Raw genomic sequence first — 12,843 nt, forward strand, 5'->3', positions numbered from 1 at the left:
TCAGATCCTGGTTTAGTTAAAACCCTGATCTTGTCTATACTGCACACCCTACATAACTCACAAGTAGCGGATAACTAAAACAGGATCTTAACCTAAGGGCCCCATCTCCAGAGCTTGGACTATTTCCATCAAACTAAGCAAATTGATTTGTCCGAGCTTGCAAACATTAAGAGTCCGAAATGAGATTTGAATTTTTCTCCTGTGGCTAGTAGCTAGTGCTTCTTTCACTGTGCCTCTGGTGTTGTGACTGCTGGAGGGTGGGGAGAGGGGGGAAGAAGAGAAATGAGTGTGATACTGAAAGGAGATTGAATAGTCTGGGAAGCTTATAACGTTGTGAGCCTGGATGTGTGAAAACGGGGGCTTCTGGAGAGCTTGGGGAGAAGAAAATTCCATTTTGGACACATGAAACTGTTCCAGTAATCGTTGGTAATGTGGGACTGGAGCTCTGGAAATAGATGAGGGCAGGATATGAGAGTGGAGAGCTTTCAGCAGTCTTCAATTCTTAGTTGACCCTGTTTGGGGTTTTCTTGGCAGATTACTGGAGTGGTCTGCCATTTTCTCCTCCAGCTTATTTTCCAAATGAGGAAACTGAGGCAAATAGGGTGAAAAGATTTTCCCAGGATCAGTGCTAGTAAGGATCTGAGGATGGATCTGAAGTCATGAAGAAGTCTCCTGACTCTAGGCCCCTCAGTGATCTTCTGAATGTACATATGTATGTAACAATAATCAGGGCAAAATAGAAGGCACTGGGAACTAAGCTGGTTCCCTGTCCCCTATGTCTTGGAGGTGAGTTAAAGTACCTGCTGCCTTTATGCATCAGCTCTTGGTGTCTCAGTGGAGGAAAGGCAGGAGCGACCTCAGCTGGAAGTTCCTTGGACCCCGAGGGAGGGCACAGCAGCAGTCCTGGTGCTGCTCCTCTAGGGACCTGTTTTATGTGCACACCAGACACACAAGCCTCTATCTCTCTGCAAGTAGTGACGTAGTGTCTGCTGTAACCAGGCACTGTGCCTGCCCAGTATCTGAGAGACAGCCCCACAGAGCTGACAGGTGGCCATGGGAAGGCACAGGAGGGCATTTGTACGGGGTAGAGAAGGAGAAGTCCCTGGACCAGCCGCATGGGGACATGGTCAGTCCCACCAGCAGGCGAGACTGAGACTTAGGCACGTGGGGAGAACTCTGCAGAGAGCAGGAGTGAAGTCAGGGTGTCAGCATGAGGGATGGACCTTTGGTGACCCTTGGCTTTGGATTGCAGCTCACATTATTGCTCACAAGGTTGTTTCTTGTCTAATGAATAGATTGGCCGGCCTACTGGTGGCTACTGTTCTGTGTGCGCTTAGACAAGTCATGGACTTCTGCACCTCAAATTCCTCCTTTAATCTGAGGAGTTTAGCCTGTATACAACCTTCAGATTCCTTACAGCTCTGAATCTGTGCTCTTACCTTAAAGTTTCCAGGGGTCCTCAAACTTTTTAAATAGGGGGCCAGTTCACTGTTCCTCAGACTGTTGGAGGGCCGGACTATAGTAAAAACAAAAACTTTGTTTTGTGGGCCTTTAAATAAAGAAACTTCAGAGCCCTGGGTGAGGGGGATAAACATCCTCAGCTGCTGCATCTGGCCTGTGAGCCGTAGTTTGAGGGGACCCCTGCCTTAAACGCATTGAAATTTTCTTCAGAATTTCAGAGGATTCGCAAATAAATTTGGCCAAAATATACTGAAGAGTTACATAAAAGGTGCTCTGTTTGTACATCATTCAGCATAATATTGTTTGAAAAATAAGTAGTACTTCCTACCATTCTTTTCTATCCTGATTAAGGACAGTATTTTCAGAAATTAGTAGGAGTACCTTCTTTGTTTTTGTTTTTTTTTTTTAAGATAAGAAAGTAAATCTCATTTCTTGATGGATTTCACCATCACCTATTTTTAAAGGTTTTCCCTACTTTACACCCAGAATAATGTATGTTTGTGAATCACTTTAAAAAAAAGTTTAACCTGTAACAGTCTGGTTGACAAAGTTAGGATTAGACTTGCCACCATACATACATACATACATATATACATACACACACTTAAACACTTTAGTTAAGTTCCCCACAATCCCTCTCAACTTTTGTTTTCCTGATAATGAATTACTATCTCCATTAATTTTACTATTAAAAAAAAAAGTAGGCCTCCTTTGACTTTCAAAAGCTGCTATGTTTCTTATTCTATTTTTTAAATAAAGTTCGGGTTCATAATGAATGAAATTTTTCATTGAAGAACTACTTTGGGCATTACATAATCTTTCAAAATAAAAAAATTTGCAGTTAAACAAGGGAAAAATATCAGTGATAGGCCATTAGATAAGTCAATTTGGGAGGCAAGTGACATTTATATTCAAACTAATACCACATGTATTTATGTAAATCCTGGAAGAAACATGTTCTAAGAAACAAAAATAAACAAAAAAAAATAGGACTGGTTTTGATATGTAAATTAGTTCTTGCCATTCCTGTGTGGACATCACCATGCAGCTCCTCTTCCCAATCTCACAATTGAGTCTCATCTCACTAACAGGAATGTTGGGTTCTTTAGAGTCCATTCTTTGTGGATCATCCCAAGGACACAGATGTCATTAGAGGAAGAGTCTCTTTGGAGTCCTCGGGCCTATCTCCCATTTTCATCTTGGACGCTTCATACTTCTAGGTTCTTGGGCAAATCCACATCTGGAAAATAAGAGGCTTTGTCTAGTCCTCTTCAAAGATTCCATCTGGCTCTGAATTCATATAATTGGCATTAACAGCAGCTGATAAGATGGTTGACATTTATATAAAGCCTTAAGGTTTATAAAGGACTTGATTCTAAATCTGACACTAAGAGACAGAGAGGGAGTGTGTGAGAGTGAGTGTCCATTGTTATTATCCTCATTTCACATGAGGAAACTTGAAGCTCAGAGAAGTCAATGTTTTGCCCGTGCGCCTTAGTTTTCCTCCCATAATGCCATACTACCTCTTGGATTTGTCACTAGATAAATTATAGGGGAGGTCAGCTGAAGTGAAGGTGGTTGTAGGAAGGACTCTAATTTACATCAGACCAGAAGGGTGTAAAATTGTTGAATTCCTCCTAAAACGGGACTAAAATCTAACTTATTTGGGTTTTAGCAAAGCATTTAACAAGAAATGTTAATTAAATCTATTTTTGTGGGAAAGCTGAAGAGATAAGGGCTACACAATCCTTAGAATGTTTAATGAGTGATGATAGATCATAAGATCAGACTAACAAATTAAAGATGCCTTGAAAGTCTCTTGTTTAATTCCCTCATCTCATAAGTCTAGAAACTCAGACTCAGACAGCTTTAAATGACTTGTCCAGAGTAAATTAGGCAATGATAACTGACCCATGTTGTCTCTTATTCAAGTTTACCAAGTACTTTACAATGTGACCTCATTTCATCATGACAGTAACCTTGTGAGACAGGCACTGTGGTGATCCAGATTATCCAGAGGAGAAACATTGAGGCTTAGCCAACTGGTGACTTGTCTGGTGTCAATAGAGTCTTCAGGGTCTGAGAGCCATTTTGGACTAAGACATGCTCCTCCAGGGCCACCACTTTATCTCCTGTCTTGTGCTTGTCACTTATCCAAGGCCGCTGGGAATTTCTGGTAATGTGCCGGAGAGAACTCACCTCTGGAGAGATCTTGATGAGTTAGAATTTTGAGCCACTGGTTAGAGATAAGGTATGGGTAAAATAATCTCATTTGACAGGCAGACAGATAGTGTCTGTGAAGCACTCGGCCCAGTGCTGGCACCTAGTGAGTGCTGTGGAACAGGTCTTGCTTGTTCCTGTTGGGATATTTAGGGCCCTGCAGCCAAACAGAAGTTACACTGGAAGGATTTGAGAAGCAGTTTGGGCTGGGGATAGAGAGCCGTGACCCTGGACACGGCACATCTCTGACTGAAGATGGGCATCGTGAAATGATGATATGGTATTGCTAAACGTTTGATTTGTGTGCCTATATAACCAGGTCATATAACCGATCTCCAGGGTGAAAGGAGGTTGAATGGGCAAAGTTCAAAGAGGCTGGGTTTAGGCTCCTTTCTAAGGCTAGACTTTGCTGAGAAAGTGCTAACCTGCATTTGAAAGTTTCCTGACTTGGGAGGTTTCTGAGGCACTGAAATCACAGAGCCAGACTGGGGAGTTCGTGTCCCAGAAAGCCTAGAAACTCTTGCAAAAAGCTTTTTGCATCAGAAAACTCCATGCTCTGAGAGAACCACAGAGCCAGCTGAGTGTAGAGCCTGGACCTGGAGGCCACACTACGGACTTGGTTCATCCATAGGCTCCAGAGGGATGTGAGCTTTCAGCCACCACAGAGTAGGCCATGCGGGCTGGCTTCCTGTTCAGGAGATTTGTGAGTAATTTATACAGGAGATAATTCACAAGAGCCTGAAATAGTGCTGCAGCCTGGCATCCGGACAGTGTGGCAAGAGATGGTACAAGTGAAAGATGTCAGGGATGACGGAGAAGGGAGTTGCGGAAGACTTTGGGGAAGCGAGCCTGGGTGCCAGGAAGTAGGAGAGAGCCCTGGTTGTGTGGGCATAGAGCTCAGGACAAGGAGTAGGATGTCGGGTCCCAGATGTATTTGGGAGATATCACTGTAGGTATCTGGGGAAATTTGAACCTGTGTGAGCTGATGTGATGGTGAAGTGAGTGTGGGGGGACAGGGTTAAGAGAGCTGTGAGAGGCCCACCTTGTGGGAGCGAGAGGCCAGGGAGATGGCAAACCCAACTATCACAGAATAAGAGAAAGGAGGATCCGCTGAGAGCAGTGTCTGTGGGGATGGACAGGAGAGAAAGAGTGCACCAGTATCTGAAGCTGCTAAGAGAGAATTGAGAAAAGCTCCCTGGAATTAGCAGTGAGAAGGCACTTGGATAACGTTTGAAAGGACCAAGAGGAAAGGCTGCCCAACCTGACCTCGCTGACACTAGCCAAGTCATAGGCCTTGCCCAATTATCTCATCTGTAAGAAGTTTGATTCTTCTAACACATCACAGAGTTATTGCAAAGATCAAATGAGATCATGCAGTTAAAGAGCCATTAGCTGAAAGCTGCTTGTAAATGTCAGTTTTTAGTATCATCCTCATTGTTAGTCCAATCCTGAGGTGAAGAAGGTCTAGTCAGGAAGCTGAGGGTCTGCCCTGAGGAGTAATCTGTCTCCTTTTCATTCCACTGCCACCTTGGGTTGAACTCCTAGACATGTGCAAAGTGAGGGAGCCTTTGTCTGCAGTATGTTAAAGGACGGAAAGGTTTGGACTCGGGAACCTTTGCAGTCTCTACCCACTCTGCAAAGCCTCATTTCCTCTCACCCAAACTGGCCCCTTTCCCCAGTACCTGGGCCCCGTCCAGCCCCTCTGACCCACTTGCACACAGTTCTCAGGACATTCTTGAAGCACATTCCCATCCCCACTTTGCTTATAGAATCCGAGGTCCTGATCCTTTGCCTGGCATTCGTGGGTTTCATTTGATCTGGGTCGATCTTATATGCTGGTACTGGCCTTTACTGACTTAATGCTGCAAGCCAGCTGTTCCTTTCAAGACTTCTTTCAAGTGCCCCCTCTTCCCTCCTGGGCCTTTGTCCATCTCTCCTGCCACAAGTGGAATGGAGAAGCCCATGAATATCCCCTCCCCCTCCTGAAGTTCTTCTGTTTCTTGAAGGCCCACTTCAGGTTTCCTGAACCAGATCAGCATTGCAGCTGGTGTTGCTTAAGTGCTTCACAAATGTTGTCTCACCTGTTCTTTCTAAGGTTAGACCTGCCTGGGGCCACACAGCTAGGAGGTCTATGGGGCTGGACTTTCTGACTCCATGACTCCCTCCTCCAGGTTCCTCCCCACTTAGGGTTCCCCATCCTCTTCTGTCCCCTGGCTGCAGCTGCTGAGAAAGAGACTGGAATGGGAGGGAGGACAAAGAGGAGGCTTCAAGGTAAGATAGTGTAGAGGGAACTGTAAATTGTAAACCTTGTAGTCATTCTGTCTGTCTGTCTGTCTGTCTGTCTCTCTCTCTCTCTCTCTCTCTCTCACACACACACACACACACACACACACACACACACACCAACCATCACCAGATGTCCTGTAGAGATCTTTATGGAAATGTTCTTACAGAAAAGTGTAAAAATAGGCACAGGTCCCCAAACAGTCATTTGCAGAGAGAGGCTCTGAAAGCTGAATGGAGTGTCAAGAAGTAATCTTTAAATTGAACTTTGAAACAAACTGGGAATTATAATTATCAGATCAAGGTTCCAGAATGGGAGGATGGGGGGAGAGGGAACAACTCACATAACCAAGAGATAGAATGTATATGAGGTGCAATGAGAATGCCAGGTTGGCAACGTTGAAGAGTTTCTGAAGGGAAGGAAGATGTAATAGAGCCTGGAAAGGTAGGTTGGAGCCAGTTGGAAAAGGCTTTATGTGCCAAGCAGAGGCGTTTTATCTCTAGAATCAGAAACAGAGTTTAGAAACGGAGGTGTTACATGATTGTACCTGTATATTAGGTAAAGGACTCTTTACAAGTTGAGGAGGGCGGACTAGAGAAGGAAGAAAGGGAACCAAATTAGGAAAGATTTTCAGTAGCTGAAGTTCATAGATGATAGGGTCAGGCCAAAATTGAAGAGTGGCTATATTAGAGAAGCAGTAATAGAGGCAGAAGGTGTTATAGGGATGGAATCCTCATGGTTTGGCCCCCAATTTTGATAAAAGAATTAAAGGGTTTGAAGAATTGGACTCTGGGCTGGTTTGCTTGAGTGGTTGGAAGAGAGATGATGCCTGGGGCCAGTTTGGGACATTCAGGATTTAGAAGAAAAGAGAGAGTTATTATTTGGATGTGTTGAATTTGAAATGCCTCACTGACCTCCAGTTCTAAGAGTCTGGTGGATGCTGGACTGAATGAAGCAAGAGATCAAGCTCCATCCTGAGATTTAAGAGTCATCTGGATTTGAGGTGATAATGGCACCTCTGGGAAAAGATGGGGCAGGATGGGGAGAGCACAGGGCCAGGCCTTGGACTGTGCTTAGGAGACACAATACAGTTAATGATGCCCCAAAGGCAACTGAGGGGTGGTCAGATCTGGAGGCACAGTGGTTCTTTTTATGTTGTTGATTGAGCCCATTCATCCCTTTATTTCTGGGCAAGTTAAAAAGTCTTTCTTTAAAAAGACTTTGTGCCATTCCCCCTTCTGCCCCCCATATGTTCTGATCCTTTTGCCTAGAGTCTTTACTGATGATGGCTTGACTTTGCTAGCCCGGAAGTCTTACTGGTTATGGGGCCTAAAGCGTGCTTTGCCTTTGCCCTCAGCATAGATGTTTCACTATTGCATCGAATTGGGCATAAACATTTTCAATTTTTCAAGAAAATCACAAGTATTTTCCTTTGGAGTTCCACTTTTTTTAAGAAAGGGAAAAGGGTAGTTTCTAAAGTGACATGTTGAAAATGCTATTTTGAAAGAGGAGGAAGAAATCCCCATTAGCTTAGAGTGGACATAGTCTTCCTTCCAGCCCCTTGAGGCCATCACCTGCAATAATTAAAGGGATAACTCCTCTCTTCTAGATTTTTAGCTGACAGTGAGATTCTTTTCCTTGGGTTAATTATTTGCACAAGAGCAGTGACTGAGAAATGGTTTTGAGGAAAAGGCATTGGAGAATGTTTTCTTGGAATGTGAATTTGGATACAGAAAATTGTGAATTTTCTATTGTAAAGCACAAAGTTGTTTTCATTTAGGAGGATAAAGTAATAATTACTCAAATTTGCTAATAATAGTAGTATATTACACTTAAAAGCTTTTCACAGCATTATTATTAGTGATCTAACCTTGTAATTTAATTTAACCTAGTAATCTATTGATTTAGGATAAAACAATGATTTTGAGGAATTGTTTTCTAGTTATACTACATTGTATTGATTATGTTGACATAATGTGTGAATAGTAGAGAGAGAACTAGCAATGGAGTATCAAAAAAGTTGGATTCAGGTCCAAGAATGGCTTCATTCACCTAGACAAGTCACTTTCCTATCTCAGGTGCCCAGCTGACACTCTCCAGACCACAGTTTGCGTGACTCATCCCAGACCCTGCTTTTGTGTCCAAAATATATTTGCTGAGGCCAGCCGACCACTCCACAAGATTCCCTTCCACCCTCACACTGTGGTCCTTTCTCTTTCCTCTCTTAGCCAAACTCCTTGACAAAGCCGTCTCCCCCTGGCCGACTCCACTTCCTCTCTAGCTCCCCAAGCCTTTGCCCTCTGGCTTTCCTTACAACTCTATCACATGTTATGATATGGCAGGAGATAGGCAGTGGGTAAACTACTGGGCCTGGAACCAGGCCCACCTGGGTTCAAGTCCAGCTTCAGATACTTACTTTGTGATCCTGGGCAAGTCACTTCACCTTTTTACCTCAGTTTCTTCAATTGTAAAGTGAGGATAATAATACTATTTAACCCAGAGATTTGTTGTGGGGATCAAGTAAAATGACAGTATTTGTAAATCACATCACACTTTGCACAGTGTCTGGCACATAGAAGGCACTAGATAAATGCTTATTCTCTATTCCTTTTGGGCCTTAACTTTAACTTTCTTCTTCAGCCTTATCATTTCTTATTTGCCGATTGATAAATTTTCTTCAGTTTTCCTTGTCTTGTCTACTACATTTGACGTTGTTGACCATTCTCTCCTAGATACGGGCTTTCTCCCTTTTCCCCTTTCCTGTTTTAAACAGGAAAGTCTCCTTTGCTGAAAGATGTGTCATCTGAATTATCCTTTCTCATTGTTCTTGTCTCTCAAAGCTCTGTTCTAGGTTAAGTTGCATTGTCAAGAGTATCATCATTAAAATAGGTCGTTTCACATTGGAACTTGGAGGTCATTGAAATCAGTAAGCAGTTGTTTCAAAGTCAGTCCAGCCTGTTTTTTCCTCAGACTATTTTATACAAAAGAAACAGCAGTATATGTCACAATGTACCAATTCTGTGAGTTGTCTTTCTGACTGCCATAGAACATTGATTCTTCATTCTTATATACTAGTGTGAATAATTAAGCCAATCTTTGTCTCTTGAGCACACACTAGCCTCCTTAGATGATGGAATTTGACCTCCAGGTCTACAATTCATTGGGGAATGTCCGCTCAATTTAGTTCACTGCATAATCTGACACAGCTTTTATAGCATCTCAAAAGTCCACAAAATCTTTTAAGAATAACCATGCGTTATTCTATCCAGTATGACTTATTGTTAGAAAAGAAAACGCATTATTTTCTTACTAGATTTAAGCAACATTATACATAATTTGATCCAATCCTGCCAATTATATTAATGAAGAAACTGGCCTAGGGAGATGTAGTGTGTAGAACTGATCATTCTGGTGGCACTCAAAAGTTTTGGCCTTTCTTCCCAAACTTATAGCATGCAGCATCATTTCTGCCATCATTTTGCTTCATCTCATCTTCCAAAGAATAAGGAGAGGATCAGCTGGGAGAGATATTGAACTTAATGCAAAGACTGGGCTGAAATGGACAGGATGATATATATATATATATAGTCATCTGAGTTTGTCCTAATGGCATCTTGTATATAAACTCAAGCTGTGATCGCATTTTGAAACAATTTTGCTGCATGAAACTTAAGAGTAAGCAGTTTTATGCCTGTCAGCCTTCCATCAATCCTTTCTGAAGAGTTTTCCCTGTTCCTGTCTCTTCTACCCATTTAATGCCTTCATCTTATTATTTCCCAACTACCAGAGCAAGATAACAAACAAGATAATGATCTTTTAAGTTATAGGAAAGTATAACCTAGAGTCAGAGAACATGATAGCAGTGGGGAAAGCTAGAGCCAGGGGGGATTTGGAACCAAGGTGAATAGTGATGTCTACAACCTGAATCTAAGTGCTAGGTTGCTTATATGGCTGATTTGGAAAACAATAGGGGGATTTAGAATTAGGATTTACTCCCTAAATTATAATAAAGCATCAGTCGCTCTAAAATGGATGTTTTATCCCATGAGGTCTGGCTGTGCCCAACATTGCCTTGCTGAGAGGATGTTTAAACCTTACAAAGTCATGGTTCTCTCTGACTCAGGGAAAGTCTAATTTAGAAAAGGGGATTGAGTTTGTCCTTCTTGGCCCACAGAGAACAGAATTAGGAACAGTAATTACTAGAAGGTGTCAAGGAGCAGATTTTGGTTAATATAAATGAAAAACTTCTTAACAGTCTGTAAGTTAGAGTGAGTTACCAGTCCTTCACAGAAAGTTTAAGGAGAGGCTGGAAGGTTACTACAGGAGGGTGATATAGAGAGGGAGCTTGTATGGGAACAGTTAAGAGTCAGGATTTGGCATCAAGGCCCCTGGCACATTAGGAGGATTCCCTGTGGAGAACTCAAGGGAACCAAAACACAATTAAGCTGCCATCTAGGGGGACAGTCACAGATCATGCTTACAATATCTTAGGTCATACACATTTCTCTCCCCCATATTACAGATTAGGCTTAGTGAGGTTAAGTGACAGTTGAAATCCAGATTCTCTCCCTCCAAATCCAGGGTGCTTTCCATGGTACTGACCTGCCCACTCGATTTCCCTTTTTGCATTGGCTCTTGCTTCTAAAGGGTTCCTGTGTTTTTTTATCTAGAGTACCTAGATTCTGCCCTTCTACTTCAGTGTTTCTAATCTATTGAGGTCTGAGAAACCTGATAACTGTTTAGAATTAAGAAGGCCACAAGCTCAAAGACAAGGAATACAGAATTCTTCCCAGTACAAAGCAGATAAACTTAAGTGTATATACTTTGTAGAATCTATTTTGTTATAATAGTCTTGGTTTCTCCTTATATTCCTGATATTTGAGGTTGTGAGATAAAAAGCACCTCTGGAGTTTTTGAAGGTGCTGAATTCTGTCTTGGAACACCTACTATATGTAGATATAACTTTACAACACAATTTATACTTAATGTTATACAATCTGGTCATTTTCTCTAATAATTTCATGTACATTAAATATAAAGTTCTTGTTCTCAAGGAACTCACAGTTTATGATAGAATGTCAATAGCTATTTGATGACCAATCAATTGGCAATCTTTTAAACACTATTAATTTGTACTTTCAAAAAAAAGTTGTAATAGATAAATAATACCTGAGCCTCTGAATGGTGTTCTGGAGCAGTGGTTACAGCCCTTCTGAATCTCTAGACGCTTGGGACAGTTTATGTGGCTTTGTAAAGGGCGGGTGTTGCAGAGGAACTTGGAAGAGAATGGTGGGAGTGGTCCCAAATGGGCTTCTTTGGGATCGTTTTTCTTAATGAATTTCTGTTCTTGGATTCATTCCTTAATGCCTGCTACTCACAAGACTTTGTGCTGCTGCCATCCCCTCTAGAGCCATTGAACTCATTTAGGCTAAAGGGGTGTCCCCCCCCATTCCCTGTTTCCCTTCTGTTTGACCTTTAGGGAATTTATTTCAGATGAAAAGCTCTGAGGTCAAGCCTCTGATTGGGAAAATTATTAACTAGGGAAGAGGTGGGCCAACTTTATCATCTCTCTCTAGTGAATTCCCCCCCTACCTCCCCAGGGAAAAGTTGAGGGAAGACATGACCTTCCAGGTCTTGTGCTCTGAGATGCTCAGTCATCCTGGTGAATAGCTACCTGAAAACCCATCTTTGCCCTGCAGTGCCACCCTGGCTCTGATCTTCTGGATCCATCTCCCTCTACTCTCCAGATAATTTCTAGTTGACCTCCATACAGTGGCCAGGTTTCCTGGGCTTAGCCAACCATGATGGTGCAGTTCAAAGGCCTTTAACCCACTTAGTCTGAGACCTGTGGTTGATTGCTTAGGCATCTGGGGAAGCTGAGTAAATCAGTCGCCACCTCTTTACTCTAAATGTTGAGTGAGTAATAGACCTCCTCCTTGTGAACACAGAGCAAACGCATGTTATATGGCACAGAACATGATGAAGTCCAGAATAAAGGTTTCCAAAAGAGGTTTTTGATGGTTCAAAGAAACAGATCATTCAAAACTATAGAGAATCAGCAGTAGCTTACCAACTGAAGTGATGGTGGGAGCGAAGCCTTTCATAACTATCCAGAAACAATCCTTTCCTCTCCGAAAGGCTTTAGAAGATTCAAGTTGTTGCATTGTTTCAGCTGTGTCCAGCTCTCTGTTACTGCATTGGGAGTTTTCTTGGTAGAGATACTGTAGTGGTTAACCATTCCCTTCTCCAGCTCACTTTACAGGATAGGAAACTGAGGCAAACAGGGTTACCTGACTTGCCCTAGGTTCACCCAGCCAAGTTACATATCTGAGCTTGGACTTGAACTCAGTCTTCCTGATTCCAGGCCTGGTATTTTGCTCATCCAGCTTCCTTTCAGAAAATTAGAAGACCACTTATTTTATAAAAAGAATTTTTGTTTGTAACAGTAATAATAGCATTTCATTTATCCTTTTAACCAAGCAGGTGCCATTATTATTCCCTATTGTAGAGGTATGGAATGTAAGGTAGGCATGGGGAAGGAGGGAAGGGTTGATGAGGTGGCTCAGCACTGGGAGCACAAGACCTGTACTGAAGAAGGGAAAGCCTGGTGTCCCAGTCAGGTGACCAAGGGGCAAGCCCCAGGCTCCTCATCTTCCTTTTCAACTGTGGGATTCCCCAGGAGAAAGGCAGCAGAGTGGGTAGAAAGGGAGCTAATGAGTGAGAAGATAGAGTATCAAGATTTGAGGCCAGTTTTAAGTGTCAAACGAGGTTTTCTTTGATTTTAGAAGTAATCAGGAGCCAAAAGATCACATTGGGGAGGCTGAGTTTCCCTGAGCATGACTTTGGAGAGATGTGGAGCCTGCTAGGAAGTGGAAGGT

The sequence above is a fragment of the Sarcophilus harrisii genome, chromosome 2 (genome assembly GCF_902635505.1).
Source record: "Sarcophilus harrisii chromosome 2, mSarHar1.11, whole genome shotgun sequence".
In the NCBI taxonomy this organism is placed as follows: domain Eukaryota; kingdom Metazoa; phylum Chordata; class Mammalia; order Dasyuromorphia; family Dasyuridae; genus Sarcophilus; species Sarcophilus harrisii.